Genomic DNA, 27,227 nt, shown 5'->3' on the forward strand with positions numbered 1-27,227 from the left:
AAGAATTTAGATGATCAAACTATGAAGCAATTGGTTATACCATTAAAATTCAAACCCTATGGAAATTGTAAACTAAATGGTAGGTTTAACAAAATGATGCAGATGCTACATTTGATTGACAGCACAACAAACCCACTCGCCATTGTATTTTAGTAAGACTTAAAAGCTAAAATGAAACAACAATATCATTATGTGGACTTCCAGCGTCATCAAAACAATTAAATAGCTGAATTTTTATAAGAAACTTTATTAGTGAATTGAAGATCCATGATCTGCATAATCAACCTCATAATAGTCACACTGGTCGTCTGGTGTCGCAGAGTGATGGTGGATTTGCTCCTGTACACAACTGGTCAGTATAGTATTCACACCTCATAAGAATAAGGCTTATTTTAAGTTTGACTATACTTTGGTGCAATCTTTGCATGGTGAATCACACTGAACCCAAGTGAGGTCACTACCCGAGACAATGTGAGTTCATGAAGCTTTGGGGGTGGATGGCAAGATAGCACCCGTTAGGAGACCCTAATACCTGCATAAAAGGAACTCCAGATCACTTTTTTCATGGAATTAATATAATTTAAACTTGACAGTAATTGACTTCAGATATTCAACAATCATGTTTCTTTTTCTTCCTAAGCTTGTATTATAAAAAGTTACTTATTGTATGAGAAAAAAGTATCGAATTTGTAAAGCTTAAGAATGAGAAACAGCCAAAAAGGACCCAAAATTACAGTTCAAATGTTTCAAACAAATAGTTCAAAGGGTTAAAATAACAACTTGGATAGGAGCTAATGCTACAAATTCATCAAGGAAAATGATCAGTAATTGTCTTTGCAAAGGTGTCGTACATTGGAATTTCGCTAATGCAAGGACGGAATTGCATAAACTCTTATCATTTGGTGAAATCCATATTGCATTTTACAAGGTGCGTGGGATTTGATCGGGTTATTTGTTTCGCTTCCACATACCACTCAAACTCAAGCATCATGTATTAGTCTTATCTACCAAATACATGGCCAATTGATAAATGCTTAGTAAAAAGGGCGTGCTAAAAAAACAGTTTAATTGAACACTAATGACAACCTGATAAGGCAAGTGGCTTTGGCATTTGGAAGTTTCATAATTGCTAATTGCAAGGATAGCGGGGAATATACGGACCAATTCATCATTTTTACAGGTTTCATCCATAGGATTAAAAGTAGGCACAGTAAACATAGCCACTACTAGATTTGTGATTTGTGACAGTGAACTTTAGCAGAGTCCATTCAATTCTAAAGAAGGATATGTTGGCTATGATTCATCTGTGATCAACTCCATCCTCTTCCCAATAAATTCCCAAGCTAATATTTGTTTCTAACTGTGTTTTTCCCCTATATATTGAGATTAGTTGTAGCAACAATAAATCACAACCAAAAATTAAGTCTTTACATGGCTGACAATTACTATTACCAAAAAATCTCACTTTCTAACATATAATTAAAACTTTGACAATTTTAGGCGTTTGAGATTCTCAATATAGCTGTGATATAGCCTAGACAATTATTTGAAAAATGCTATTGCTCGTGAATAGAAAGCTCTCAAATTCATGGCGACTGTGTATTTTGGTCAACATTTTATCATTGACTTTGCCTTTTCTCCCAAAACCCCCCATGATTTCCGGCAAAAGCTTACTGTTCATTGGTTAGTTGGTGTTTCGCGATAGATTCTTGATGATTTGTACGCTATATATAGCATAACTGAATTATTAGATGGGGTAGCTTTTGGTTCATTAAGGTTCACACTAAAATTCTAAAATAAAAATAAACACAAGTCACTAAGGTTTTTTTCAATTACTTGGCAGGCAGCCTTAAAAACAATATGTTGCCGATTGCGGATAGAAGAAAATACCGGTCTGTATTCTGTACAAATTTTGACAACATTTTGCACTAAATTATGTATCACAGACAATAGTGGTTTGTTAAAATTCAGATACGTACTATAGTGCTATATGACACCACTATTTGACAACACTGATTATAAAGCAGACTATTTTACGTTGACTTTCCATCATATAAATTAACTATGGAAATATACATACCCTAAATTCCTTTTAAAACTTTAGACCCTGGAGCTTTATTTGGATGAACATTTACATATATACAACAAATTATGAAGAAATGCAAACAAAAAACAAAAAATTTCCAAACTAAGCCATATGGCATGTACTTTATAATGTTTTCATTGCAGGTTAAAATCTTAGGCTTGAGCTTCCTGTGGTTCTAGATTTGGAAGCTTAGTAGCACTTGAATGTGTAGGAAGGTAGAACATGGTTATATTATGGATGCAGTTGAAGAAACAGAATGAAGTGGCCACTAAAAGGAATAGGTTGATGATGTACCACTTCCAGAACTCAGGGAGAAGGATCCAGAGAAGTGTCTCACATCCAACTAAACCGGAAAAGTGGAATATGATGATAGTAGCTGGCAAGCTCATGTCAGCTGCGGATGCAACGACATGACAAAATAGAGCAGTAAAAAACAGCAACATAACTGGGGATGATTGTTGGAAGGGGTTGGTGTTTAAACCTTGATACTTTATTCCAATTGAAGCTAACTCTAAGGTCATAAGAATAGTATATGCTTTATGAATTTTCATTTGGTTAATGATTTTGAGAGCTAGTTTTACACAATGTCAAGTAAATCCTGGTGGCGCTATTTTTCTGCTGTGATATATTTATATATACAAGTTTGGATGAGTCCATATCGGAACCATACTTTTATTTTAGGAAAAGATAGTACAAACGGTAGGGTGTTTGAAGTCGCTCAGTTCCGTCCAAAAAAGCCAACCATGATCTTTGGAATTGTTTGTAGTCGAATAAACAAAGGGATGAAAGTGCAACAATTATCAGCAGTGGCTCTTAGGTAGAAACTTACCTATTTCTTTTAAAAAAAGAAAACATTATAAATTTTTAATTAAAACAATCTAGTACTAATCCACTTGCCTCGTACTGTACGAATTAAGTATGAATTTGCTCAAATATTTTTTTTTTTTTTGAAGAAAAAATTTGCTCAAATATTTGAAAATCTATTTCGGAAAGAGACAAAGGCCGGCCAAGAGGTGTTGGAAACGTATACAAGGCTTAGGTCTCCTTTTGTTTTACTAGTCGTATTATTACTAATTAATTGTCAAAAAAAATAATGTTTGCTGAAAAAATAGACTTTATGTTTGTGCGTGTAACCGTTGAAAAAATGCCTCATTGACAATCAAGTTTTACTGTTCTAACATTTTTCTATTTAGTCTTGATTGCTTTTTTTTTTTTAAGGGAAATCTTGATTGATATTATTTTAATACTTTATCTTCATCTTTGGTAAAAAAAATATATTTTATCTTCATCTACTGTCACTGTCAAATATGTTTAAAGGTTTTAGATCAATCGTGTTTTAATAAATATTAAATTAATTAACTTTTTTATTATTATTGATTGAAATACAAAAGTTAAACAAAATAAATCACAATATATAATATATTAACAGATTTTGCATCCAAAAAATTCAAAAAATGATAAATTTTAAATATTTGTTTTGCAACAAATAAGGAGAGTGTTTATTTGAGACTTTTAACTCATTAAGCACAAAAAACAAAAACAAAAATCCCCAATGGTGGTACATATTATGTACTAATACTTATGGTGATAACTAGAGTAAATAGACAAATATCGTTCCGAAATTGTAAAATCATGAAACAGGTATTGTAATTTCAAAAAAGAAATCGAAAATTTTGTCAAAAAGAAATAGAATACCTTGGATTTATATTAAAAGAAAATGGCGAACTCAATTTAGCTCCACATACTCAAGAAAAGATCTAAGCTTTTCCTGATCAACTAATGGACAGAAAACAAATTCAAAGATTCTTGGGATTTTGAATTATATTACTAATGAAGGATTTTTCAAAGATTTAGCAAAAGGAAGAAATTTTTTATAGAAGAAGATATCTGAAAAGGTCCCTTGGAAATGGACTGAGGCAGATACTGAAGTTGTTAAAAGTATTAAAGAAAAAACAAAAGTTTTGCCCAGCTTATACAATCCAACAGAAAAAGTTTTTTTATTTGTTGAGATTGATGCTGATAAAACCACCTCGGGTGGATGCATGAGAGCTTTACCTAATGGGAGTATTACCCCTGACCTATTTTGACACCGCATACAATCTTCCTATATATAAAAGTTAACCCGGGTGATTATTTTAGCCCTAATTTTAACCTAAAACCTAAGCTAACTTTTACTGTATTACCCCTGACCTATTTTGAGACCCCATACATCTTCTTATATATAAAAGTTAACCCTGGTGATTATTTTAGCCCTAATTTTAACCTAAAACATAAGCTAACTTTTACTGTATTACCACTGACCTATTTTGAGACCCCATACAATCTTCCTATATATAAAAGTTAACCCGGATGATTATTTTAGCCCTAATTTTAACCTAAAACCTAAACTAACTTTTAGTGTATTACCCTTGACCTATTTTGAGACCCCATACAATCTTCTTATATATAAAAGTTAACCCGGGTGATTATTTTAGCCCTAATTTTAACCAAAAATCTAAGCTAACTTTTACTGTATTACCCCTGACCTATTTTGAGACCACATACAATCTTCTTATATATAAAAGTTAAGCCGGGTGATTATTTTAGCCCTAATTTTAACCTAAAACCTAAGCTAACTTTTACAGTATTGCCCCTGACCTATTTTGAGACCACATACAATCTTCGTATATATAAAAGTTAACCCGGGTGATTATTTTAGCCCTAATTTTAAACTAAAACCTAAGCTAACTTTTACTGTATTGCCCCTGACCTATTTTGAGACCCCATACAATCTTCGTATATATAAAAGTTAACCCGAGTGATTATTTTAGCCCTAATTTTAATCTAAAACCTAAGCTAACTTTTACTGTATTACCCCTGACCTATTTTGAGACCCCATATAATCTTCCTATATATAAAAGTTAACCCGGGTGATTATTTTAGTCTTAATTTTAATCTAAAACTTAAGCTAACTTTTACTGTATTACCCCTGACCTATTTTGAGACCCCATACAATCTTCTTATATATAAAAGTTAACCCGGGTGATTATTTTAGCCCTAATTTTAACCTAAAATCTAAGCTAACTTTTACTGTACTACCCCTGACCTATTTTGAGACCCCATACATCTTCTTATATATAAAAGTTAACCCGAGTGATTATTTTAGCCCTAATTTTAACCGAAACCCTATTGCTTAGATTTACTATTTTAACTCTAATGCTTATTTTCTAATTTAACCTTATCTGCTTCCTTATATATCTTCTTATATCTTCTTATATATAAAAGTTAACCCGGGTGAATATTTTAGCTCTAATTTTAACCTAAAACATAAGCTAACTTTTACTGTATTAACCCCTGACCTATTTTGAGACCCCATACAATCTTCCTATATATAAAAGTTAACCCGGGTGATTATTTTAGCCCTAATTTTAACCTAAAACCTAAGCTAACTTTTACTGTATTAACCCTGACCTATTTTGAGACCCCATACAATCTTCCTATATATAAAAGTTAATCATAAAAGTTAAGCCGGGTGATTATTTTAGCCCTAATTTTAACCTAAAACCTAAGCTAACTTTTACAGTATTGCCCCTGACCTATTTTGAGACCACATACAATCTTCGTATATATAAAAGTTAACCCGGGTGATTATTTTAGCCCTAATTTTAAACTAAAACCTAAGCTAACTTTTACTGTATTGCCCCTGACCTATTTTGAGACCCCATACAATCTTCGTATATATAAAAGTTAACCCGAGTGATTATTTTAGCCCTAATTTTAATCTAAAACCTAAGCTAACTTTTACTGTATTACCCCTGACCTATTTTGAGACCCCATATAATCTTCCTATATATAAAAGTTAACCCGGGTGATTATTTTAGTCTTAATTTTAATCTAAAACTTAAGCTAACTTTTACTGTATTACCCCTGACCTATTTTGAGACCCCATACAATCTTCTTATATATAAAAGTTAACCCGGGTGATTATTTTAGCCCTAATTTTAACCTAAAATCTAAGCTAACTTTTATTGTACTACCCCCGACCTATTTTGAGACCCCATACATCTTCTTATATATAAAAGTTAACCCGAGTGATTATTTTAGCCCTAATTTTAACCGAAACCCTATTGCTTAGATTTACTATTTTAACTCTAATGCTTATTTTCTAATTTAACCTTATCTGCTTCCTTATATATCTTCTTATATCTTCTTATATATAAAAGTTAACCCGGGTGAATATTTTAGCTCTAATTTTAACCTAAAACATAAGCTAACTTTTACTGTATTAACCCCTGACCTATTTTGAGACCCCATACAATCTTCCTATATATAAAAGTTAACCCGGGTGATTATTTTAGCCTTAATTTTAACCTAAAACCTAAGCTAACTTTTACTGTATTAACCCTGACCTGTTTTGAGACCCCATACAATCTTCCTATATATAAAAGTTTATCATAAAAGTTAAGCCGGGTGATTATTTTAGCCCTAATTTTAACCTAAAACCTAAGCTAACTTTTACAGTATTGCCCCTGACCTATTTTGAGACCACATACAATCTTCGTATATATAAAAGTTAACCCGGGTGATTATTTTAGCCCTAATTTTAAACTAAAACCTAAGCTAACTTTTACTGTATTGCCCCTGACCTATTTTGAGACCCCATACAATCTTCGTATATATAAAAGTTAACCCGAGTGATTATTTTAGCCCTAATTTTAATCTAAAACCTAAGCTAACTTTTACTGTATTACCCCTGACCTATTTTGAGACCCCATATAATCTTCCTATATATAAAAGTTAACCCGGGTGATTATTTTAGTCTTAATTTTAATCTAAAACTTAAGCTAACTTTTACTGTATTACCCCTGACCTATTTTGAGACCTCATACAATCTTCTTATATATAAAAGTTAACCCGGGTGATTATTTTAGCCCTAATTTTAACCTAAAATCTAAGCTAACTTTTACTGTACTACCCCTGACCTATTTTGAGACCCCATACATCTTCTTATATATAAAAGTTAACCCGAGTGATTATTTTAGCCCTAATTTTAACCGAAACCCTATTGCTTAGATTTACTATTTTAACTCTAATGCTTATTTTCTAATTTAACCTTATCTGCTTCCTTATATATCTTCTTATATCTTCTTATATATAAAAGTTAACCCGGGTGAATATTTTAGCCCTAATTTTAACCTAAAACATAAGCTAACTTTTACTGTATTAACCCCTGACCTATTTTGAGACCCCATACAATCTTCCTATATATAAAAGTTAACCCGAGTGATTATTTTAGCCCTAATTTTAACCTAAAACCTAAGCTAACTTTTACTGTATTAACCCTGACCTATTTTGAGACCCCATACAATCTTCCTATATATAAAAGTTAATCGGGGTGATTATTTTAGCCCTAATTTTAACCTAAAACCTAAGCTAACTTTTACTGTATTACCCCTGACCTATTTTGAGACCCCATACAATCTTCTTATATATAAAAGTTAACCCGGGTGATTATTTTAGCCCTAATTTTAACCTAAAACCTAAGCTAACTTTTACTGTATTACCCCTGACCTATTTTGAGACCCCATACAATCTTCCTATATGTAAAAGTTAACCCAGGTGATTATTTTAGCCTTAATTTTAACCTAAAACTTAAGCTAACTTTTACTGTATTACCCCTGACCTATTTTGAGACCCCATACAATCTTCTTATATATAAAAGTTAACCCGGGTGATTATTTTAGCCCTAATTTTAACCTAAAACCTAAGCTAACTTTTACTGTACTACCCCTAACTTATTTTGAGACCCCATACATCTTCTTATATATAAAAGTTAACCCGGGTGATTATTTTAGCCCTAATTTTAACCTAAAACCTAAGCTAACTTTTACTGTATTACCCCTGACCTATTTTGAGACCCCATACAATCTTCTTATATATAAAAGTTATCCCGGGTGATTATTTTAGCCCTAATTTTAACCTAAAACCTAAATACAATCTTCTTATATATAAAAGTTAGCCCGGGTGATTATTTTAGCCCTAATTTTAACCTAAAACCTAAGCTAACTTTTACTGTATTACCCCTGACCTATTTTGAGACCCCATACAATCTTCTTATATATAAAAGTTATCCCGGGTGATTATTTTAGCCCTAATTTTAACCTAAAACCTAAATACAATCTTCTTATATATAAAAGTTAACCCGGGTGATTATTTAAGCCCTAATTTTAACCTAAAATCTAAGCTAACTTTTACTGGGAGGAAAGAGAACGTGGTGAAAGAGAAGGAGAAGGATAGGAAGGTCAAAGAAGCTAAAATTGAGGAATATGTTGATGCTGATCAAGAACACCGTTCATCCTAGCATGAGGTTGAAAATAATGGTATGAATTTGATAACTTGGATTCATTCATTTGTGGTATTTTTGTGATCATTGTTCTTGAATTTATTGTATCATAATTTGATTGTTTTGAACTGAAATTCAGCATATTTTGCATTCTTATTAAAAATGATTATAATCACCATAGAATTGGTACCAAGTTGAATAGGAATAAACACCAAGTTTTTAAGAGTTCTGCAATTGTTTGTGGCCGATTTGTGTTGCCGCTACTTTCAATATCAAATACCAATTTTTGATGATGACTTGAGTAACATACCTTTTGATATACATGTTGTATAAGCTGATTGAATTTCCCAACCACGTTTTTCAATCTATTACTCCTTACTCCTCTGCTTCTTCCCTAACTGCCGTAACTGCACTTTTTTCTTTGGATCTATATCGTACCATCACAGGAAAATTGCCGGCAAGTGGAAACGAAAGATAGTTGTGCGCTGAATTTGTGAAGCTGCACAAATCAAGTTGGGTGCTCTGATGGTTGGCCGAAAAACAAAGTGACAACAACTAATCCACACACCCGCAAAAACACAAAATCAGCCGATCCTAACAAAAGCACGACTCTGCTACACAGAAACAGCAGCAAAAATGCTGTCAAAACAGAAAAATGTAGACAGAAAAAACCCAGCCAGCAAAACTGTTGCAAAACTTGCATTGATATAACTTGCTTCTATTACGACATATAAGATAAAGTGTAATCATTGTTCATCTGTGGTATAACAGGACTCTCTTTTGAAGGAATTGGTCTCAACTTGCTCCAATCAAAGAGGATATGAAGTGTTCAAACATCTTAGTTAGGAGCGTTTTTGTCTCTCTATTTTTACTCAAATGCGGAAATGATCCCCCATTCAAAAATACTCACTTTTAGTCGTTCTTAAAGATTTTTAAACTTAAAAAATGGTACGACTTATATGTGAACTATCTTTTATTTTGGAATAATATGTTTTTCTTGACAAGTATTAAAAACAGACGAATTGGTGTCTAGTTATGTACTAATACTTATGGTGATAACTAGAGTAAATAGACAAATATCTTTCCGAAATTGTAAAATCATGAAACAGGTATTGTAATATCAAAAAAGAAATCGAAAATTTTGTCAAAAAGAAATAGAATACCTTGGATTTATATTAAAAGAAAATGGCGAACTCAATTTAGCTCCACATACTCAAGAAAAGATCTAAGCTTTTCCTGATCAAATAATGGACAGAAAACAAATTCAAAGATTCTTGGGATGTTTGAATTATATTACTAATGAAGGATTTTTCAAAGATTTAGCAAAAGGAAGAAATTTTTTATAGAAGAAGATATCTGAAAAGGTCCGTTGGAAGAAGAAAATTTTTATAGAAGAAGATATCTGAAAAGGTCCCTTGGAAGAAATTTTTTATAGAAGAAGATATCTGAAGCTGTTAAAAGTATTAAAGAAAAAACAAAAGTTTTGCCCAGCTTATACAATCCAACAGAAAAAGTTTTTTTAGTTGTTGAGATTGATGCTGATAAAACCACCTGGGTGGATGCATGAGAGCTTTACCTAATGGTAAAGAAAAACTAGGTCTTAATGACTCTGGTTACGTTGTCAGCGAAACCTAGCAGCAAAAGTCTGATATCTCTAAAGAGCGATCGGATATATCTGATTTATCAGATAATAAATTGGTCTCGACAGATTCCAAGCTAGACTATTCTAGCACAAAAATCCATATTGTGGATAAAGAGTTATTACTCTGTAAATACATTTCAGGTTCCTTTACGGATACTTAAACAAGATACCATATTTCTGAACTTGAAACACTATCCTGTGTAAAAATATTAGAAAAATGGAAAATTGAATTACTTCCATCAAGATTTTTATTACGAACAGATTCCAAGTATCTTACAGGTTTCTGGAAATACAAAATTAAAGCTGACCATAGACAAGGCAGACTAATTAGATGACAAATGAAGTAACAACTATTCCAGCCATACATTCAATACATAAAATCTGAACAAAACAGTTTTGCAGATACACTCACTCAAGAATGGAGCAAACAATAAGGATGCTTCAAAACAACTTAAAACAGAAGGACTAACAGATCCTGGTTGCAGATTTAAAGCTCAAAACTCTCACTAATGAGAGGGGAGAGATGGTAAAAATGATCGAAAGTCTGACAAAGATCATGAAAAGCGAAATTTCATCAGAAGAAACAACTGATTCCAGTTTATCAAAATCCTGGGCAGATAAAGTAGAAGAAGATGATTCAAAAAACAAATCAGAAGATCAAAACGTTGTCGTCGATCCTATTGATGAACAACTTGGTAAAAGGGTATATGTTATCTTTGATGGTCCACTGGCAGGTATCTACCAAAAATGGGCAATAGCAAAAACTTTCATTGAAGGAAAGAAAGTTAAACACAAATCCTACTCAACAATGGAGGAACCAAAAGCAGCATTCAGGGCAGCATACAAAGAGGTCACCATGGCCAAAAATATTCAAAAGTCACCAAGCATGGAGACTAAGAAAAAAGTATCAGTTGATACAATCCTCAATCTAGAACGAATGAGAAAGAAAGAAAGAACATTTGTTGACTTCATCAACAAATGGAAATGGCTAAACAACTATTCCAAAGAATTTGCTAAGGAATGTTTTTACCCAGTAAACAACAACCAGTGTGCAAAAGCAATAATTGTGCCTGGAATTTCAAAAGAACTCATGAAAGACTTCTATGACAATGGATTGTTAAAAACAATCTATCTTGAAGAACGAGAAGGAAAAGATTTGAAGAACTCAGTCTTTTACCTAAAGAAATTGGTGATATTGCTAAAAGATTCAACGATATCTATGCTAAAGAAAAGAGATCTTTTTACAAATAGATCAAACATATCCTTGGTTTGATATAGAAAACAATTCTATGGCAACAAAGCCAAGAACAGTCATAAAGATGGGAACATCCAACAAAACCTATGTTGGAACAAAATGTGTTTAACAATGAACCTTAAAGAGTTTTGATGATAACAAGGTATTAAAAATTGTAAATTGGACTAGCTAATATTTGTTCAAGTGTACAGTGTAACACCCCATTCTCCCAACTTCGTAATATTAAATATAATATACATCAGAGTCAACAAATAATGAGGTATTACACTACATATCAAAATTTCATGCATAAATAGAAATAGTACTATTTATTTAAACAACCATCAATCTCATAATTATCGCAGCGGAATTAATTCTTTTTAACATAATCCAACGTCAACATAACTTGGCACAAGGGCCTCAACAAAATCATAATATTCCTCAGCATTATTCTTCAACATTAATAAACCTCCAACAATAAGATACTTGCATAAGTACGATACATAAAGAATAAGGAAAACATTTTCGACGATCCCCATCCTAATATGTATCAGAGCCCTAGACACTTGAGCCAACCAACCTACAAGCCATCATTACCTGCAAGTTACCCATACGAAGGGCAACATTTTCAAGCAGAAGGGATGAGAAACTTATCCAATAATAATAATATATAATTCATCAAATTAATGAAAACAACAACGTATCACAACAGGCATCACTTATTAATGAAACTTGTCTTCTAACTGCACAATGTCGTATATTGGAGGGGCAGATCATGAGAGATACATTTGAAAAGGACCTTCTTCGGTTTTTACCTCATAGATTTGATTTTTGTATAGAAGGGCATAAGAGTGACACTTTTGATTGTTATGTCCCACCACCAGAAGGTGAAGATCTATTGGTTTTGGAAGCACAAGATGAGTTTCTCACGGAAAAAATTAATTGGGAGCAAATGCTACCTATTCAAATTCTTCCCAACGAATCATATGACAGGAAATTTCACATCAAGAATATTTTGATTGAATTCATGAATAATAATCAAGGTTCAATTGAAAGATTTGAGAGTCAATGTGAAAGGTTATATGTGTTGGAACAAAATGTGTTTAACAATGAACCTTAAAGAGTTTTGATGATAACAAGGTATTAAAAATTGTAAATTGGACTAGCTAATATTTGTTCAAGTGTACAGGACCATAATTATAAAGTTACATCATCATTGGTTCTGAATGAGCAAATAAAGAGCAAAAGAAAATGAAGCTTAGATGATTCTGAAGGCAAAGCGCTCCTGAAGTAAGCTGCTCCTGAAGAATAGTGCTTCTGAAGACAAGAGGTCCAGAAGCCACATCATCAGAAGCTGCGTCATCAGAAGCGGCAGAAGTCATATCATCAGAAGCTGCATCATCAGAAGCTGCCTCATCAGAAGCTATTTCACCAGAAGCTGAATCTCAACTGGATTTGCAAAAGATTCAAGAATTGAAGAATTATCAATGCAAAAGCTGTCTATTGGATTCGAAAACACAAACAAAGGATTAGTGGAATTTTGCAACGGTCATTTCAAAGGTGTTTGAAGGTGTATGTTTGCAATTTGGACGAAAGCGTTGACATTGTACCCTGTACGAATTGTACAACCACGTTCTCCACTACTCTGTTTTGTGTCCGCGCTTCAAGACAAGAAAAACAGCTCCAGAATACGGTCTCGCCTGCATATATGTTCCTTTGGATAAGGAATGGATTTCAAATTGGTTCTTCATAGGACAACAACCAAATCAGGCAAAAGATCATTGGTGAAAGATCAAGCTTCAACTAACGACTCTTTGGTGTGCTGGCAATTTCACAACGTCTCTTTCACACCTCTATATAAAGGAGTGAAGACCTAGAGAATTTGTAATGCAAGAACGCTGAACGAAAGACTCACAAGATTTTCACAAGTACCAAACCTCTGCTGAAATTGTTCTGCATTCACTTAGAATTTCTGTGTCTTAAAGTCATATCTTAGAAATTCTTAAGTCCATTGAGTCTGTATCTGATTTGTATTGTGAGCACCTCTGATTGTATATCAAGTGTTCAAACTTAAACAATTTTCTGTGTAATTTTGTTTAGTTAGGAAGTCTCTTGCAATTGTGCTTGAGCAGGAAGTCTCTTGATTGTGTTCTTGAGCAAAGGAAGTCTCTTGCTTGTGTGCTTGAGCATTGGAAGTCTCTTGCTTGTGTGCTTGAGCATTTGTAATCAGATATTACTCATAGTGAAATCTCCTTGGAAGTGCAAGGGGGACTGGACTACTTCCGGATTGTGGAAGGAACCAGTATAATTGCTTTGTGTCGTTCTTCTTCTCTCTCTCTGTTTTATTCCGCTGCATTTAGATTCTGATTATCACTTCAGAAGCTGTCTCACCTAGCTTCTGATCAGTGTGTTCAGTTTTTAGGAGAAACGAAGAATTTTTCAAAACACAATTCAACCCCCCTTCTTGTGTTTTTCTCACCTTCAATTGGTATCCAGAGCCTGGGTCTGTTGTGTAACACTTAACCGTGCAACAGTTAAAGATCTGAGAAAAACATGACTACTCCTCCTCCAAATGGTTCTGGTTCTAGTGATACTAGCTATAAAAATGTCTCACATGATTATAGTGATAGTAAGAAAACCAGTGTTGGAAAAGTTCCAAAGTTCAATGGAGATGCTGAAGAGTTCTCTTGGTGGAAGACCAATTTTTACAGTTACATCATGAGCCTGGATGAAGAATTATGGGATATTCTGGAAGATGGTGTTGGTGATTTAGTCCTTGATGAAGAAGGAGCTGCTGTGGATAGAAAGAAACATACTCCAGAACTGAGGAAACTCTACAAGAAGCATCATATTATCAGAGGAGCTCTTGTCACTGCCATACCCAAAGCAGAGTACATGAAGATGAGTGACAAATCCACTGCTAAAGCTATGTTTGCTTCTCTCTGTTCAAATTATGAAGGGAGCAAGAAGGTCAAAGAAGCAAAGGCTCTTCTGCTTGTACATCAGTATGAGCTATTCAAGATGAAGGATGATGAAACTATTGAGGATATGTACTCAAGGTTTCAAACCTTAGTTTCTGGGCTACAGATTCTAAAGAAGAGCTATGTTGCTTCTGATCATGTAAGCAAGATTCTCAGAAGCTTACCTGCCAGATGGAGACCCAAGGTGACTGCCATTGAGGAAGTTAAAGATTTAAACACTTTAAGTGTCGAAGATCTTGTTAGTTCTCTCAAAGTTCATGAGTTAAGTCTTAATGAACATGAGTCTACTAAGAAGAGTAAATCAATAGCTCTTCCATCCAAAGGCAAGTCATCAAAAGCTCTCAAAGTGGTTGAATCTGAAGAGGAAGAACAGTCAAGTTCAGATTCTGAACCAGATGCTGCTGAAATGGCCATGCTCTCAAACAGACTTCAATATCTGGCCAAGAAGAACAGAAAGTTTCTCGCCAAAAGGGGTAACTCCAGAAGCTCAAGGAAAGAAGATCAGAAGGGATGCTTCAACTGTAAGAAGCCTGGACACTTCATTGCTGAATGCCCTGATCTTCAAAGAGAAAAGTCAAAGGACAAATCAAAGAGGTCTACATTTAAACCAAGCAAATTCAAGAAGCAGATTAAGCAGAGTTTAATGGCAACCTGGGATGACTTGGGTAGTGAATCTGGATCTGATAAAGAGGAAGCTGATGAAGATGCAAAGGTAGCTGTTGGGTTGGTAGCAACAGCAACTTCAGAAGCTGGATCAGATTCAGACTCAGAAGATGAAAACGAGGTATATTCCAAAATTCCCAGAGATGAACTTGTTGAGTCACTTAAAGAACTTCTTACACATTTTGAAGTAAGAACCAATGAGTTGAAGGATTTAAAAGAAAAATATGCTGATTTGGTACAACAGCAAAAATCAACTCTATTGGATCTGAAAGCTTCTGAACAAGGACTTAGGGGCTTTGACTTCATGTGTAAAACATATGAAGATCAGCTCAGGTTCTTATGTCAGAAGCTACAAGAAAAGTGTAATGAAAAACCTTTAAGTAATCATGAAATTGCTCTTGAAGATTTCATTATATCTGGCATTGACAGAAGCAGAGTAGCTTCTATGATTTATAGCATTTACAAGAACAATGGCAGAGGAATTGGTTTTCCAGAAGTGAAACTTGATAAAACCAATCTAAAGTCTTGTTGTGAATGCATCAAGGAAGGTCTGAAAACATTCTTTGTACCAGAAGGGGCTGAGTTGGAAACTGTTGTTCAATCAGAACCTGAAGCTTCTAGTTCTAAGGCTAAGATTACTTCAAAGCCAAAGAACTCTAAGTCAAAGGCTATGATCAAATCTGATTCCAAGACTTCAAAGGTTAGGATCCTGAAAAGATCAGAACCTATTCCTCAGAGTCTGGTGAAACCAAAATCTGGGGTTCTGAAGTCTAAGTTTCAGAAGAAGACAGTTACTGCTTCTGAAGTACCAAAACCTAAGGTGATGGTTAATCAGAAGCAACCCAACTCACAGCACAAGGTACAAGAAGTGAAGAGTAAAGCCTTAAGTACTAACCTTCCAGGACCCATAGAACAATGGGTACCTAAAACTAAAAATGTCAATGATGCAGGTATGTCTAAGAGCAGTGCCAAAGCAAAGATCATGGTACCTAGACAGCAGTTGCTCAAGACACATGACAGGAGACAAAACCTCAGAAAAGGCCTCTGAAACAACTCCAGAAGCAGCTGCTTCTGAAAATGTTGTTTCAGAAAACCCTCATCAACAAACACCTGAACCACATAAACCCACAACACCCCCACAATCACCAATAGCTACCATTGACCCCCAACTCAACACTCAAACAACAAATTCACCACAACAACCACCAACTGAAACTGAATTTCAACCTTTACCTGAACACTCTCCAGAACCAACTCCCATGGATGTTGACATCTCTCTAGTCAATGTTCAAGCCTCAACCTCCACCACACACATTGTTTCTGACCAGCCTTCATCTTCACACACACAGACACACCTTACCATTCCAGTTCCTAACCCAGTTCAAGACTTGGAAATCAGTGATTCTGATCTTGAAACCCTTGAACAACCACCCACAAACATCCTGGAATCTGGATATATTAATTCTGAGCTTCTGACAATCCTGAGTCAGATGCATAATCTTGTGGATCAACGAAGGACAATTGATCTCACAAGTGCATATGAAGACTCCTGGGCATCTCTTCAGAACCGGGCAACTGAGCTTATCGAAGAAATCAAGGCTAAATGCATCAGAGTCAAGCAAGCATCAGTCAGAAGGCTAATGGAGCATGTGAATCAGAGTCTTAGAGTAAGAAGTTCTACACTGCTCCTGGCAAACCAGCCTTTCTTCTTTGAAACGGATTACTTGACCAGAGAAGCCAGGTTGTGTAAGCTTCTGAAGAAACAGATGGCAGAACAGCAGCAAGAAGCTAAGGAAAGGGAACAAGCTCTTCTCCAGAGGCAACAACAACTTGAAGAACTGTTGCAGAAGAAGATTGAAGAAATGGAGGAGATGAAGAAACAACAACAAACCAACCCTTAGTTGCACACCCTTGTGTTTTACTTTTTGTTTGTTGTTTGTTTTATTTTCTTAGTCCTTGCTTCTGAAACCATCTTGTCTTATTTCTCTTGCTTCTGAATGCTTACTGATTCTGACTGTTTAGCTGCTTCTGACAATTGAATATACATGTTCATATATTTTGCTCTGATTTATTTAGTTCATTGCTTAGTATACTCTCTCATGTTTGAGTTTTTCTCATATCTTTTTGTCTTTTATGCTTATATATATTTCAATTTTTTTGATAATGACAAAAGGGGGAGTATATGTGACAAGTATTTAAAGGCTCTGAGCCCCATTAATGGCATTTGAAATTTTTTGAAAAACTTCTATCATTTTTTTTACCTTATTGGTATAAGCTATGAACGAACGAAGGAGTATCAAAATTCAAGTAAAATTAATTGAACCATTCTTCTTATCTATAAGTTAATTCTTTCAATGATTCAATTTTGTTTTTAAGCTCTGATAATATTATTGTGCGAAAAATGAATTTAATTAACCTGGATAGAACTTAGGGGGAGCTTACAAACCTCACCTTAAAGACTATCAGACTCAGGGGGAGTTTAAGCTTACAAACCTCAGATTCTGAGCTTACAAACCTCAGAACCCCAAAGTCAACTTGTTAATTAGATTAACAACAATTGATCAATTTTAAATACTTTTGTTTGTCATCATCAAAAAGGGGGAGATTGTTGGAACAAAATGTGTTTAACAATGAACCTTAAAGAGTTTTGATGATAACAAGGTATTAAAAATTGTAAATTGGACTAGCTAATATTTGTTCAAGTGTACAGGACCATAATTATAAAGTTACATCATCATTGGTTCTGAATGAGCAAATAAAGAGCAAAAGAAAATGAAGCTTAGATGATTCTGAAGGCAAAGCGCTCCTGAAGTCAAGCTGCTCCTGAAGAAATAGCGCTCCTGAAGTAAGCTGCTCCTGAAGAATAGTGCTTCTGAAGACAAGAGGTCCAGAAGCCACATCATCAGAAGCTGCGTCATCAGAAGCGGCAGAAGTCATATCATCAGAAGCTGCATCATCAGAAGCTGCCTCATCAGAAGCTATTTAGCCAGAAGCTGAATCTCAACTGGATTTGCAAAAGATTCAAGAATTGAAGAATTATCAATGCAAAAGCTGTCTATTGGATTCGAAAACACAAACAAAGGATTAGTGGAATTTTGCAACGGTCATTTCAAAGGTGTTTGAAGGTGTATGTTTGCAATTTGGACGAAAGCGTTGACATTGTACCCTGTACGAATTGTACAACCACGTTCTCCACTACTCTGTTTTGTGTTCGCGCTTCAAGACAAGAAAAACAGCTCCAGAATACGGTCTCGCCTGCATATATGTTCCTTTGGATAAGGAATGGATTTCAAATTGGTTCTTCATAGGACAACAACCAAATCAGGCAAAAGATCATTGGTGAAAGATCAAGCTTCAACTAACGACTCTTTGGTGTGCTGGCAATTTCACAACGTCTCTTTCACACCTCTATATAAAGGAGTGAAGACCTAGAGAATTTGTAATGCAAGAACGCTGAACGAAAGACTCACAAGATTTTCACAAGTACCAAACCTCTGCTGAAATTGTTCTGCATTCACTTAGAATTTCTGTGTCTTAAAGTCATATCTTAGAAATTCTTAAGTCCATTGAGTCTGTATCTGATTTGTATTGTGAGCACCTCTGATTGTATATCAAGTGTTCAAACTTAAACAATTTTTTGTGTAATTTTGTTTAGTTAGGAAGTCTCTTGCAATTGTGCTTGAGCAGGAAGTCTCTTGATTGTGTTCTTGAGCAAAGGAAGTCTCTTGCTTGTGTGCTTGAGCATTGGAAGTCTCTTGCTTGTGTGCTTGAGCATTTGTAATCAGATATTACTCATAGTGAAATCTCCTTGGAAGTGCAAGGGGGACTGGACTACTTCCGGATTGTGGAAGGAACCAGTATAATTGCTTTGTGTCGTTCTTCTTCTCTCTCTCTGTTTTATTCCGCTGCATTTAGATTCTGATTATCACTTCAGAAGCTGTCTCACCTAGCTTCTGATCAGTGTGTTCAGTTTTTAGGAGAAACGAAGAATTTTTCAAAACACAATTCAACCCCCCTTCTTGTGTTTTTCTCACCTTCAATTGGTATCCAGAGCCTGGGTCTGTTGTGTAACACTTAACCGTGCAACAGTTAAAGATCTGAGAAAAACATGACTACTCCTCCTCCAAATGGTTCTGGTTCTAGTGATACTAGCTATAAAAATGTCTCACATGATTATAGTGATAGTAAGAAAACCAGTGTTGGAAAAGTTCCAAAGTTCAATGGAGATGCTGAAGAGTTCTCTTGGTGGAAGACCAATTTTTACAGTTACATCATGAGCCTGGATGAAGAATTATGGGATATTCTGGAAGATGGTGTTGGTGATTTAGTCCTTGATGAAGAAGGAGCTGCTGTGGATAGAAAGAAACATACTCCAGAACTGAGGAAACTCTACAAGAAGCATCATATTATCAGAGGAGCTCTTGTCACTGCCATACCCAAAGCAGAGTACATGAAGATGAGTGACAAATCCACTGCTAAAGCTATGTTTGCTTCTCTCTGTTCAAATTATGAAGGGAGCAAGAAGGTCAAAGAAGCAAAGGCTCTTCTGCTTGTACATCAGTATGAGCTATTCAAGATGAAGGATGATGAAACTATTGAGGATATGTACTCAAGGTTTCAAACCTTAGTTTCTGGGCTACAGATTCTAAAGAAGAGCTATGTTGCTTCTGATCATGTAAGCAAGATTCTCAGAAGCTTACCTGCCAGATGGAGACCCAAGGTGACTGCCATTGAGGAAGTTAAAGATTTAAACACTTTAAGTGTCGAAGATCTTGTTAGTTCTCTCAAAGTTCATGAGTTAAGTCTTAATGAACATGAGTCTACTAAGAAGAGTAAATCAATAGCTCTTCCATCCAAAGGCAAGTCATCAAAAGCTCTCAAAGTGGTTGAATCTGAAGAGGAAGAACAGTCAAGTTCAGATTCTGAACCAGATGCTGCTGAAATGGCCATGCTCTCAAACAGACTTCAATATCTGGCCAAGAAGAACAGAAAGTTTCTCGCCAAAAGGGGTAACTCCAGAAGCTCAAGGAAAGAAGATCAGAAGGGATGCTTCAACTGTAAGAAGCCTGGACACTTCATTGCTGAATGCCCTGATCTTCAAAGAGAAAAGTCAAAGGACAAATCAAAGAGGTCTACATTTAAACCAAGCAAATTCAAGAAGCAGATTAAGCAGAGTTTAATGGCAACCTGGGATGACTTGGGTAGTGAATCTGGATCTGATAAAGAGGAAGCTGATGAAGATGCAAAGGTAGCTGTTGGGTTGGTAGCAACAGCAACTTCAGAAGCTGGATCAGATTCAGACTCAGAAGATGAAAACGAGGTATATTCCAAAATTCCCAGAGATGAACTTGTTGAGTCACTTAAAGAACTTCTTACACATTTTGAAGTAAGAACCAATGAGTTGAAGGATTTAAAAGAAAAATATGCTGATTTGGTACAACAGCAAAAATCAACTCTATTGGATCTGAAAGCTTCTGAACAAGGACTTAGGGGCTTTGACTTCATGTGTAAAACATATGAAGATCAGCTCAGGTTCTTATGTCAGAAGCTACAAGAAAAGTGTAATGAAAAACCTTTAAGTAATCATGAAATTGCTCTTGAAGATTTCATTATATCTGGCATTGACAGAAGCAGAGTAGCTTCTATGATTTATAGCATTTACAAGAACAATGGCAGAGGAATTGGTTTTCCAGAAGTGAAACTTGATAAAACCAATCTAAAGTCTTGTTGTGAATGCATCAAGGAAGGTCTGAAAACATTCTTTGTACCAGAAGGGGCTGAGTTGGAAACTGTTGTTCAATCAGAACCTGAAGCTTCTAGTTCTAAGGCTAAGATTACTTCAAAGCCAAAGAACTCTAAGTCAAAGGCTATGATCAAATCTGATTCCAAGACTTCAAAGGTTAGGATCCTGAAAAGATCAGAACCTATTCCTCAGAGTCTGGTGAAACCAAAATCTGGGGTTCTGAAGTCTAAGTTTCAGAAGAAGACAGTTACTGCTTCTGAAGTACCAAAACCTAAGGTGATGGTTAATCAGAAGCAACCCAACTCACAGCACAAGGTACAAGAAGTGAAGAGTAAAGCCTTAAGTACTAACCTTCCAGGACCCATAGAACAATGGGTACCTAAAACTAAAAATGTCAATGATGCAGGTATGTCTAAGAGCAGTGCCAAAGCAAAGATCATGGTACCTAGACAGCAGTTGCTCAAGACACATGACAGGAGACAAAACCTCAGAAAAGGCCTCTGAAACAACTCCAGAAGCAGCTGCTTCTGAAAATGTTGTTTCAGAAAACCCTCATCAACAAACACCTGAACCACATAAACCCACAACACCCCCACAATCACCAATAGCTACCATTGACCCCCAACTCAACACTCAAACAACAAATTCACCACAACAACCACCAACTGAAACTGAATTTCAACCTTTACCTGAACACTCTCCAGAACCAACTCCCATGGATGTTGACATCTCTCTAGTCAATGTTCAAGCCTCAACCTCCACCACACACATTGTTTCTGACCAGCCTTCATCTTCACACACACAGACACACCTTACCATTCCAGTTCCTAACCCAGTTCAAGACTTGGAAATCAGTGATTCTGATCTTGAAACCCTTGAACAACCACCCACAAACATCCTGGAATCTGGATATATTAATTCTGAGCTTCTGACAATCCTGAGTCAGATGCATAATCTTGTGGATCAACGAAGGACAATTGATCTCACAAGTGCATATGAAGACTCCTGGGCATCTCTTCAGAACCGGGCAACTGAGCTTATCGAAGAAATCAAGGCTAAATGCATCAGAGTCAAGCAAGCATCAGTCAGAAGGCTAATGGAGCATGTGAATCAGAGTCTTAGAGTAAGAAGTTCTACACTGCTCCTGGCAAACCAGCCTTTCTTCTTTGAAACGGATTACTTGACCAGAGAAGCCAGGTTGTGTAAGCTTCTGAAGAAACAGATGGCAGAACAGCAGCAAGAAGCTAAGGAAAGGGAACAAGCTCTTCTCCAGAGGCAACAACAACTTGAAGAACTGTTGCAGAAGAAGATTGAAGAAATGGAGGAGATGAAGAAACAACAACAAACCAACCCTTAGTTGCACACCCTTGTGTTTTACTTTTTGTTTGTTGTTTGTTTTATTTTCTTAGTCCTTGCTTCTGAAACCATCTTGTCTTATTTCTCTTGCTTCTGAATGCTTACTGATTCTGACTGTTTAGCTGCTTCTGACAATTGAATATACATGTTCATATATTTTGCTCTGATTTATTTAGTTCATTGCTTAGTATACTCTCTCATGTTTGAGTTTTTCTCATATCTTTTTGTCTTTTATGCTTATATATATTTCAATTTTTTTGATAATGACAAAAGGGGGAGTATATGTGACAAGTATTTAAAGGCTCTGAGCCCCATTAATGGCATTTGAAATTTTTTGAAAAACTTCTATCATTTTTTTTACCTTATTGGTATAAGCTATGAACGAACGAAGGAGTATCAAAATTCAAGTAAAATTAATTGAACCATTCTTCTTATCTATAAGTTAATTCTTTCAATGATTCAATTTTGTTTTTAAGCTCTGATAATATTATTGTGCGAAAAATGAATTTAATTAACCTGGATAGAACTTAGGGGGAGCTTACAAACCTCACCTTAAAGACTATCAGACTCAGGGGGAGTTTAAGCTTACAAACCTCAGATTCTGAGCTTACAAACCTCAGAACCCCAAAGTCAACTTGTTAATTAGATTAACAACAATTGATCAATTTTAAATACTTTTGTTTGTCATCATCAAAAAGGGGGAGATTGTTGGAACAAAATGTGTTTAACAATGAACCTTAAAGAGTTTTGATGATAACAAGGTATTAAAAATTGTAAATTGGACTAGCTAATATTTGTTCAAGTGTACAGGACCATAATTATAAAGTTACATCATCATTGGTTCTGAATGAGCAAATAAAGAGCAAAAGAAAATGAAGCTTAGATGATTCTGAAGGCAAAGCGCTCCTGAAGTCAAGCTGCTCCTGAAGAAATAGCGCTCCTGAAGTAAGCTGCTCCTGAAGAATAGTGCTTCTGAAGACAAGAGGTCCAGAAGCCACATCATCAGAAGCTGCGTCATCAGAAGCGGCAGAAGTCATATCATCAGAAGCTGCATCATCAGAAGCTGCCTCATCAGAAGCTATTTAGCCAGAAGCTGAATCTCAACTGGATTTGCAAAAGATTCAAGAATTGAAGAATTATCAATGCAAAAGCTGTCTATTGGATTCGAAAACACAAACAAAGGATTAGTGGAATTTTGCAACGGTCATTTCAAAGGTGTTTGAAGGTGTATGTTTGCAATTTGGACGAAAGCGTTGACATTGTACCCTGTACGAATTGTACAACCACGTTCTCCACTACTCTGTTTTGTGTTCGCGCTTCAAGACAAGAAAAACAGCTCCAGAATACGGTCTCGCCTGCATATATGTTCCTTTGGATAAGGAATGGATTTCAAATTGGTTCTTCATAGGACAACAACCAAATCAGGCAAAAGATCATTGGTGAAAGATCAAGCTTCAACTAACGACTCTTTGGTGTGCTGGCAATTTCACAACGTCTCTTTCACACCTCTATATAAAGGAGTGAAGACCTAGAGAATTTGTAATGCAAGAACGCTGAACGAAAGACTCACAAGATTTTCACAAGTACCAAACCTCTGCTGAAATTGTTCTGCATTCACTTAGAATTTCTGTGTCTTAAAGTCATATCTTAGAAATTCTTAAGTCCATTGAGTCTGTATCTGATTTGTATTGTGAGCACCTCTGATTGTATATCAAGTGTTCAAACTTAAACAATTTTTTGTGTAATTTTGTTTAGTTAGGAAGTCTCTTGCAATTGTGCTTGAGCAGGAAGTCTCTTGATTGTGTTCTTGAGCAAAGGAAGTCTCTTGCTTGTGTGCTTGAGCATTGGAAGTCTCTTGCTTGTGTGCTTGAGCATTTGTAATCAGATATTACTCATAGTGAAATCTCCTTGGAAGTGCAAGGGGGACTGGACTACTTCCGGATTGTGGAAGGAACCAGTATAATTGCTTTGTGTCGTTCTTCTTCTCTCTCTCTGTTTTATTCCGCTGCATTTAGATTCTGATTATCACTTCAGAAGCTGTCTCACCTAGCTTCTGATCAGTGTGTTCAGTTTTTAGGAGAAACGAAGAATTTTTCAAAACACAATTCAACCCCCCTTCTTGTGTTTTTCTCACCTTCAATATGAGCAAGTGGTTGAGTTTGAGAAGCTGAAGATTGAAGATAAATTCAGTGTTGTGGAAAAGAAAGAAGATGAGGGGGAATCGGTAAACATTAAGGATGATCTTGTTGGTAAGGAAACTCAAAAGTCCCAACTTTGGAGAGATTTAGGTGTCCAACCAAAAATTCCTCAACAAAACATTTCTCCAATTTTTTTTAGCAACAAGGCAGGGAAAAAGGAAGAGATTGATGAAGTCCTAGATGCCATTTATGCCTTGTTCATTGTTCTCCACTTGAAAATGATATGGAAGCAACATCATCTATTGCTCACGTTCATGGAGTTCTTACCCAACAAAAGGAAGAAGAATGATGATGTGTACTTTGTATCATATATGCCACCTTAACAGTGGTTGATGCGTCAAGCTAATGACATTAAAAAAGCGCTTTGTGGGAGGCAACCCACGTCAGTAAGCAATTTTCTAGTATTTTTTTTGTTATGTCAGTTATTTGCTTCTGTACGTTGCTTCAGTTGTATTTGAGTCAAACTTGAGTAGTGTCCCTTATTTGTACTTGTTCTTGAACTTGTTTATTATCAATGAATTTGTTTGTTTCAGGTGACCTATTCCAGTTTAGTAACAGTGAGTTGATGAAATGATATTCTGAAAGTTCAAAAAGGAGGAGTGACTTGGTTCTTCAAAGGCGAAGTGTACGGCGTTGCTAGGTAGTCACAACTCCCAGAAATCTCAGCCATAAGGTTCATTGCCAAACTTTGTTTTCCAATTTACTTATATGTTAGATTAGATTTCCATGCAACTACATTTCTAGAACTTGCATTGTTTCTCTACTATTGATTGGTCTTTGTCATTTACACACTGAGGCAAAAGTGCTTGGTCTTGTGAGCCTTTTTGAAGCCTACCCTATTTTGTTTACTTTTGCTTTATCCATTTTAAGCCAATTTGAGCCAGTAGGTTTAGAACTTTTCGTTCGGTAACAAACTACAAATGAAGCCTAGAGCCTTTTAGGATGATTAACCCGAAGTTTTATTTTTGAGTTAGGCTATGTAGAATGTTGCTAAATGATAAGTTTGGGGTTGCCTTTGGAATTTGCAACCCAATAAGTTTGGGGTGGGGGTACTAGAGAACAAGAAAGAAAGAAAAAGAAAGAAAAATACACACAAAATGGTGTATCAAAAAAATTTGAAAAAAAAAAGAATGAAAAAAAAAAGGGACACACATTGCTATATCCGAGTAAAACTTCAAACTCGAAGTGTCCCAAGTTTTGAAAATGTTCTCTAGGTACCTAGAATTATTTCAAAGGGGAATTGGGGGATTGAATTTTGTTTATCACTTGTAGGAATGCCTAACTCAAATTTTGTGTAGCCTACTTATCCAAATATATCCCACCTTTTACCTAAGCCCCGTTACAACCCTAAAGACCTCAAAAGTGTGTAATGACTTTGACTTTGATTGATGTTTAGAAACTTTTCAAGCGTATGGTAATATGTAGACCTGCATGTCAACTGGTAAAACACTATTTCATATGTTTGCGTGGAGTTGTGAATCGGTGGATGCGAACAAGTCAAACTAGCTCATCTTTAGCTAGAGGAGATTGAACTTTTAGGTACTATCATTTCATCAGGTACCTGTTATTTTACTGTCGTTTGTCACTGTTGCAAGTAAATTCCTTGAGGACAAGGAATAGTTCAAGTTTGGGGTTGTGATGACACTCTGTCATCCTAGTTTTTCTTAGGCATTTTTATGTCATTTTGGGTCATATTCATTGCAATGCATGGAGTTATAAGCTACAAAAGGAAAGAAATTGAAGATTTTGAAAACTGGAAATTGGCCACCGATTTGTAAAATCGGCCACCGATTTTTGCTGCAGTTTTAGGCCATCAGCTAAGGAAAAAATCGGCCACCGATAAGGGAAAATCGGCCACCGATTTTGGCACTTCTGGCACGCGTTTTGGAAAATCGGCCACCGATTTCTGGAGCACGGTGGCCGATTTTTAGCTTCTTATAAATAGAAAAGAGGTGTTTCTGAATGAATATACGATTTTTGGAGATCAAAAGGCCTAGAAACACATAGGAGAGCGATTTGGAGCAACTTGGAACATCATTGAAGGAGTTTTAACAAGGTTTATTCATGAATTCATCTTGTAATTCTTCTTTTATTGTTTATTGCTCAATTATGTGTAACTAAACCCTCCTTTGTTGGGGATGAATAGACCTAGATGAACATGTTTGTTATGACCTAGTTTATATTATTGATTGAAATTCATATGATTGTTTCTCTTATTTCCGTTCTTAATGCTTTTTATTGTGTCGGCCGCCTTTAAATTGATTTACGGTTTATTTTGTGATACGGAAGTGGAATTGATAAACGCTTTGAAATAAGAGATCCTTGCCTTTGTAATCTAGGAATAGATACAAACCCTTGGAATCATTAAGAGAATTCTCGTTCGTTAATGCTTAACCCTAATCTTCAAATTCACTAAGGAATTAGGGATTATTTTTAGGATTAAAGATTTTGTCACTAAGGAATTAGGGCAAGAATAAATTAGATAATTCGGTAACAATCATATGAGTCGATTCAATAGTTGAGACTAAGTTATTAGCTTTTCATGGTTATCTAGTGAAATTCATCCCTAGCATCTTTCTCCAATTAATCTTAATCACTTTATTTTCCGTTATTTTCATTATTGCACTAAAAACAAATCTCGTACCTTTTTGTTCAATTAAGTCTTAAATATAATTCAATAGTATAACGCGATCCTCGAGTTCGACACTCGGTCTTACCGTTTTAACTTTACTACTTGAACGGTTTCGTACACTTGCGAAATACGCCATCACTTCTCTAACCCTAACCTCAAGAACAACAATTCACCAATTTTCAGAATTACATATCAAGATTATTGAAAGGAATCCCACCCTTACCTTAGTTTAGATGAATCAAAAGCTTACAGAATTGTTCCTCCTCTTCTCTTTGCCTCTTCTAGGTTTTCCCTTCTTCTCCCAAAAACTTATGTTTTCTTTTGTACGTGAAAAATGTTTCTGCCTTCTCTCTATTCTATTTCCCAATAA

The 27,227-nt window shown here is 35.4% G+C and overlaps 1 long non-coding RNA gene across 1 annotated transcript; it reads right to left on the bottom strand.

Moving 5' to 3' along the window:
• Positions 1-11,634: 11,634 nt before the first annotated feature.
• LOC146938857 (uncharacterized) lies at positions 11,635-27,178 on the bottom strand. Its single transcript, XR_015033404.1, has 2 exons — positions 27,081-27,178; positions 11,635-11,881 (listed from the first exon to the last, which is right to left on the bottom strand). It is a non-coding gene; the product is annotated as an uncharacterized LOC146938857 (long non-coding RNA).
• Positions 27,179-27,227: the final 49 nt, after the last annotated feature.

This window comes from Medicago sativa, chromosome 3, assembly GCF_051527215.1.
Source record: "Medicago sativa cultivar Bolivia chromosome 3, Bolivia_mono, whole genome shotgun sequence".
Lineage (NCBI taxonomy): Eukaryota > Viridiplantae > Streptophyta > Magnoliopsida > Fabales > Fabaceae > Medicago > Medicago sativa.